Source organism: Syngnathus scovelli, chromosome 4, assembly GCF_024217435.2.
Source record: "Syngnathus scovelli strain Florida chromosome 4, RoL_Ssco_1.2, whole genome shotgun sequence".
NCBI lineage: Eukaryota > Metazoa > Chordata > Actinopteri > Syngnathiformes > Syngnathidae > Syngnathus > Syngnathus scovelli.
In genome coordinates, this window is record NC_090850.1 from 24,144,715 (window position 1) to 24,151,806 (window position 7,092).

Below are 7,092 nucleotides of genomic sequence, written 5' to 3' on the forward strand. Positions count from 1 at the left end.
CAAGATAAGATATCCTTAATAATATAACAATAAAAATAATATTAAGGTATATGCATACAGACAAGGGAGAAAAGAGAAAGTGCTGAGACGGGCGTCGAACCCGCACCATGATGCATAAGAGATAGACAGGCAGACCAGTGCGCCATTAAGTCAGCACATGTCAAATAAAGTCTACAACATAAAACAGCGGTTCCTATATGACGTCTGCTCCGTCGCAGTCATGTGACGCGGAAATGACGCCAATGGGCGGAAGTTCCGCCGAAATTCAAATCCATGGGCGTGGCTTTCAACAGGAAGTAGGAATCCGGCAATGGCGGTGAGCGAGACACAGGGGATAGTAACACGACGACGAACAAGAGAAATATTTTTATTTTCTGCTTGCAACTCGACCGTCTAGAGCGTACACGGTAAATACAACTCATTGTTTTTAAAAAGAACTACTTTTGTTGCCCTGAAAAGCGAGTGAGTGTAGTGGGACGTCGAACTCGGCGTCTGCTGCCAGCCACAGACGCCGAATTTCGACGATTCTCCCTGGTCAACGGTTGTAAATGATTGCGTTGATTAAAACATAAAACTTTATTTAACTCTACTTTTAACTTCGCCGTTTTAGATAAGCGGGTATTACGTCGCAGTCATGTGCCGCGGAAATGACGTCAGTAGGCGGGAAATTCAAATCTGTGGGCGGGGCTTTCAACAATGGTAGGAACGAGACACAGTGGATAGTAACACGACGACTAACAAGAGAAATATTTTTATTTTCTGCTTGCAACTGGACCGTCTAGAGCGTACACGGTAAATACAACTCATTGTGTTTAAAAAGACTTACTTTTGTGTAGTTTGACTAAAGTTGTCGATGTAGCTAGCGTTCACTGTGCATAGCTAAACCTAGCTGAAACGGTCGCGAGCGAGACAGTGGATACAAGCACGACGATTAACAACAGAAATATCTTAATTTTCTGCTTGCAACTGGACCATCTAGAGCAGGGGTCTCAAACTCAATTTACCTGGGGGCCGCTGGAGGTAGAGTCTGGGTGAGGCTGGGCCGCATCAAATCGTAATCCACAAAAGTAATCCATAAAAAAGGTCCTGATCCAATCTTCTCAATTTGAACAAATTAACAGTCAGAACATGCAGAACATGAAGAACAGGAACAGTTCTTCAGAACATAGGCTTCATTTCTACTTCCTCCTACTCCTTGCTGCCAGAGACTTGGCAACGCTTCTTGAGGGAGGAGGCAACTGAGATCCTCAGTATGGCTTTAAGATGCTCATCTTTAATTCTGGACCTGTACTTTGACTTATTGAAGTTCATTGTGGAGAAGAGCTTTTCACACAGATAGGTGCTACCAAAAAGGCACATGGTCCGCTTGAACATCCTGGAAAGCTCAGGGAAGCTGGGGGGCAGTTCTCTCAAAAATTGTCCAAGCTCCACTGTTCTTCCACTCACTTCCCTGAACTTGGCTTTGAGTTCAGTATTGCACTGCAGGTCAATTAGCTCCATCTGCAGAACAGGGGGGGGCATCCTCAACATCAAAGGAGAAGGGGTCAGCAAAAATGTTAAAAGTGGCTCTGTGTGTCTTGAAGTCTGCAAACCTGTGATTAAATTCTTCTTGTAGCTTCCCAATGGTATCAGCATACTTCTCACCACTGAATGCTGTGCCTGAATCCATTTCCAGCTTTTGCTATCATTTCACTCACAACATAGCTAGCTTTCACAGCCGCTTCGTTCTCTTTGCTTGTTTTTTTGAAAAAAACTTGTTGCCTCAGTAGAAATTATTTAAGTTTGGCGACCCGATCCTCTCGCTCATCTCCCAGGTATTTTGCATACTCCTCAGCATGTTTAGTTGAGTAATGACGTCTGATGTTAAACTCTTTGTTAACAGCAACTTTACCCATGCATATTAGACAGGTTGCGACGTTCCTGTGCTCAACAAAAAAATATCCCGCCTCCCACTTCTCCTGAAATTGCCTGTGCTCATCCGCAACTTTTCTCTTCACGGCAGGTTTTGAAACAGACATGACGGGGGCTGACAAACAATGTACAGCACTAGGTGACAGTGACAAGATATTTCCCTCCACTCGCTCATTCAAACATGTCAAAGTGCTAATTCGCCAATTAGCCAATTGCTATTTCGCCCAGTTGTCACGAGCCTGAGCTACGGGAGCCCATACGTGTCAAAAAAAGTAAAACGGCCAGATGCATGTGCGAAAAGAAATTCGCGGGCCGCACTAACACACAGCTTAGATGTTACGCAGGGGGCCGCAAAATATTGTCCCGAGGGCCGCAATTGGCACGCGGGCCATGAGTTTGAGACCCCTGATCTAGAGCGTACACGGTAAATACAACTCATTGTTTTTAAAAAGAAGTACTTTTGTAGCCCCGTAAAGCGAGTGAGTGTGCCGGGTTATTTTGTAAATTATTGCGTTGGTTAAAAAATAAAACTTTATTTAACTCTACTTTTAACTTTGCCGTTTTAGATAAGCGGGTATTACGTCGCAGTAATGTGCCGTCGAAATTACGTCAATAGGGGAAACTCCCGCCAAGATTCAAATCGTGGGCGCGAAATGGCCGTAAGCGCGACAGCGGATTCAAACACGACGAATATCAACAGAAATATCTTTATTTTCTGCTTGAAACTGGGCCGTCTAGAGCGTACACGGTAAATACAACTCATTGTGGTTAAAGAGATTTACTTTAGTGTAGTTTGACTAAAGTTGTCGATGTAGCTAGCGTTCACTGTGTAATAGCTATGTGTAACTAACCCGAGCTGAAACGTAGTCGCGTTGCCTTGTATCTTTGAATGTCTTGAGGGTAAATGTTAATGTTTAATTTCATTCCTTTAGGTTACATGGTGTTTGTTGGCTGTATGTTTTCCACTGTAAGAAGAATGAATATACACATCAGTTGGAGGCTCGCATCATTGACCAGGCGCTACAATGGTGAGTAGCCCTTTCTTCCTCCATTTATGTTAAACACCTCCTATTTTATGTCTAACAGTAATTGATTTAACACATCACCATAAGTAAATTGTGTGTGGGCACTCTCAATTTAACATGTGTGATTATACTGCCTAATCTGTCACTGAGTATATTGTTGCAAAGTAATATAAGAAATGATCCAAAGTTGTAATTCAGAATAGTTTTCAAAAGACGACCATTAGAATTATATACAAATCTGATTACCCTGAACATAACAAGTAATTTCTTAAATCACAAATTCTATTCAAAGATTTGTTCAGACTGCTCAAATGATGCCTAACAGTATTTCATGTAACACATAACCATAAGTAAATTGGGTTTGGGCACTCTCTAGTTAACATATCTGATTATACTGCCTAATCTCTTACCGAGTATGTTGTTGCAAAGTAATATAAGAAAAGATCCAAAGTAGTAATCCAGTGTTTAATATGTTCTATCAGGGCTGAAGTCAAAATTTGGCACCATCATGTGGTGAAATTTGGAGTTGCATCACGTCCAATTTTGCCTGGGAACAAACAGATTAAATAAATCTTAGTCTTAAATAAGCCACTCCTTCTCAAACAAGTAAACTCTGCCCATTTTGCGCAGTAGATGTTCTGTTAATACCTAGTATTTAAACAAAGTCATAATTTAAATTACTTTCAACATTCACTCATCCATTAAACCACCGTTATTCCACTCGCTCTTATTACCAACTCCTATCAATGTAACTAAGCGTTTAATACGTCCTATCAGGTCTCAAGTCAAGATTTGGCACCGTACTTTTTTGAAATTTGCAATTGCAGCAAATCCAATTTTGCCAGGGAAGAAAAATAGTCTTACATGTTCCCATTAAATAAATGAAATAAGTCTTGCTTGTTTCCACTCCTTTTGAAAAAAGTAGTTTAAAACGAGGGCCCTTCCCTCAACCTTTAACCCTAACGAGCCCTAACCCCGCACGTCACATTGTGTTGTATCTGCGAATGTTGCTTGAGGCCAAATGTTAAAGTTTTCTTTCATTCCTTTAGGTTCCTCGGTGTTGGTCGGCTGTACGTTTTCCACCGTCAGAAGAATGAATATACAAATCAGTTGGAGGCTCGCATCATTGACCAGTCGCCACAATGGTGAGTACCCATTTCTTCCTCCATTTATGTTAAACACCTCCTATTTCATGTTTAACAGTAGTTGATTTAACACATAACCATAAGTAAATTGAGTGTGGGCACTCTCAAGTTAACATATGCGATTATACTGCCTAATCTGTCACCGTGTATATTGTTGCAAAGTAATATGAGAAAAGATCCAAAGTTGTAATTCAGAATAGTTTTCAAAAGACGGCCATTACAATTATATACAAATCTGATTACCCTGAACATAATAAGCTATTTGTTAAATCACAAATTCTTCAATTCAAAGATTTGGTACATTATCAGACTGCTCAAATGATGCCTAACAGTAATTAATGTTACACATAACCATAAGTAAATTGAGTGTGGGCACTCTTAAGTTAACATATGTGATTATACTGCCTAATCTCTTACCGAGTATGTTGTTGCAAAGTAATATAAGAAAAGATCCAAAGTAGTAATCCAGTGTTTAATATGTCCTATCAGGGCTCAAGTCAAAATTTGGCACCATCATGTGGTGAATTTTGGAATTGCATCACATCCAGTTTTGCCTGGGAACAAACAGATTAAATAAGTCGTAGTCTTAAATAAGCCACCCCTTCTCAAACAACTAAACTCTGCCCATTTTGCGCAGTAGATGTTCTGTTAATACCTAGTATTTAAACAAAGTCATAATTTAAATTACTTTCAACATTCATTCATCCATTCAACCACGGCTAGTCCACTCGCTCTTATTACCAACTCCTATCAATGTAACTAAGCGTTTAATACGTCCTATCAGATCTCAAGTCAAGATTTGGCACTGTACTTTTTTGAAATTTGCAATAGCAGCAAATCCAATTTTGCCAGGGAAGAAAAATAGTCTTACATGTTCCCATTAAATAAATTAACTAAGTCTTGCTTGTTCCCACTCCTTTTGAAAAAAGTAGTTTAAAACGAGGGCCCCTCCCTCAACCTTTAACCCGAACGAGCCCCAAGCCCGCACGTCACATTGTGTTGTATCTGCGAATGTTGCTTGAGGCCAAATGTTAAAGTTTTCTTTCATTCCTTTAGGTTCTACGGTGTTGGTCGGCTGTACGTTTTCCACTGTAAGAAGGATAAAAGTCCAACGGTTGGATGTTGGCGAAGACGTCTCCGGTGAGTCCTTCCTTCCTTTTTATTCATTGGAAGTCACAGACAACAATAGATAAAGTAACACAATGTTAGAGGTAACTACATTTGTCTTAAATTGGATAGATTACTTCTTCCCACACCATTTCAAACAAGTAAACTGGCCATTTTGTGTGTTTATACCTAGTACTTATACAGTCATAATTTAAATGAACAAATAAGATTCATTCACTCACCCACTCACTCATTCATTCAGAAGATCCAAAGTTGTGTGTGCTGTGTAATTGAGAATAGATCTCATGTTACTCCACTTGCTCATATGACCAACTTCTATCAAATTAGCTATTAATACGTCCCATCAGGTCTCAAGTCAATATTTGGAACCGTAATTTGTCGAAATTTGCAATTGCAGCAAATCCAATTTTGCCTGGGAACAAAAATATATTAAACTAAATAATTCTTCTTCCCATTTAAATAAATGAAATAAGTCTTTTCTTCCTAGTCCTTTTTAAACAAGTAAACTGGCCATTTTTTGCAGTCGTGTTTATGTTCATACTTAATATTTATCCAAAATCATAATTGAAATGACTTCATTCATTCATTTTTGAAATTTGGAATTCCACCATATCCATTTTTCCCATTAAATAAATAAGTTTTACTTTTTCCGTTTAAATAAATGAAATAAGTCTTACTTCCCACTCTTTTTCAAACAAGTAAACTGCCCATTTTGTGTAGTATATTTTCTGTTTATACCTGGTATTTATACAAAATCATAATTAAAATGATTTAACTAACAATTAAGTTAATGAACTTATTCAAAAGAGTCTTTAATATGTCCTATTAAGTATAATATTAAGATTTGTCACCATCCTTAGGTATAATTTGGATTTGCAGCAAATCAAATAGACAAACGCATTGGCCAAGTTATTTTAAAAGAGCATGTGGGGTGATGTGATGTCTTTTTTGGGATGATGTTTTGCATTTGTGATGTCATACTCTGTTTTTTGTGATGTCATATTTTTGGTTCGTTAGGCTAGGTGCTAGAGGCTAGGTGCTAGAGGCTAGGTGCTAGAGGCTAGGTGCTAGAGGCTAGGTGCTAGAGGCTAAGGTCTAGGTGCTAAGGTCTAGGTGCTAAGGTCTAGGTGCTAGAGGCTAGAGGTTAGGTGCTAGAAGCTAGGTGCTAGAGGCTAGAGGTTAGGTGCTAGAAGCTAGGTGCTAGTGGCTAATGTGGTTAGGTGCTAAGGTCTAATGTGGTTTGGTGCTAAGGTCTAATGTGGTTTGGTGCTAAGGTCTAATGTGGTTTGGTGCTAAGGTTTAATGTGGTTTGGTGCTAAGGTCTAATGTGGTTTGGTGCTAAGGTCTAATGTGGTTTAGTGCTAAGGTCTAATGTGGTTTGGTGCTAAGGTCTAATGTGGTTTGGTGCTAAGGTCTAATGTGGTTTGGTGCTAAGGTCTAATGTGGTTAGGTGCTAAGGTCTAATGTGGTTAGGTGCTAAGGTCTAATGTGGTTTGGTGCTAAGGTCTAATGTGGTTTGGTGCTAAGGTCTAATGTGGTTAGGTGCTAAGGTCTAATGTGGTTAGGTGCTAAGGTCTAATGTGGTTTGGTGCTAAGGTCTAATGTGGTTTGGTGCTAAGGTCTAATTGTGCTAGGTGCTCATGGTCTAATGGGCTAGGTGCTCATGGTCTAATGTGCTATGTGCTCATGGCCTAATGTGCTATGTGCTCATGGTCTAATGTGCTATGTGCTCATGGTCTAATGTGCTATGTGCTCATGGCCTAATGTGCTATGTGCTCATGGCCTAATGTGCTATGTGCTCATGGCCTAATGTGCTATGTGCTCATGGCCTAATGTGCTATGTGCTCATGGCCTAATGTGCTATGTGCTCATGGCCTAATGTG

General features: G+C 39.8%; 1 long non-coding RNA gene across 4 annotated transcripts; it reads left to right on the forward strand.

Annotated features, from left to right (window-relative positions):
- Positions 1-235: 235 nt before the first annotated feature.
- On the forward strand, positions 236-6,519 carry LOC125967469 (uncharacterized). Of its 4 annotated transcripts, none has more exons than XR_007480741.2 (4): positions 236-407; positions 2,844-2,939; positions 3,986-4,081; positions 5,138-6,519. It is a non-coding gene; the product is annotated as an uncharacterized lncRNA (long non-coding RNA). The 4 variants fall into 4 exon arrangements; XR_007480739.2 differs by lacking the exon at positions 236-407 and adding an exon at positions 744-792; XR_007480742.2 differs by lacking the exon at positions 236-407 and adding an exon at positions 2,417-2,659.
- Positions 6,520-7,092: the final 573 nt, after the last annotated feature.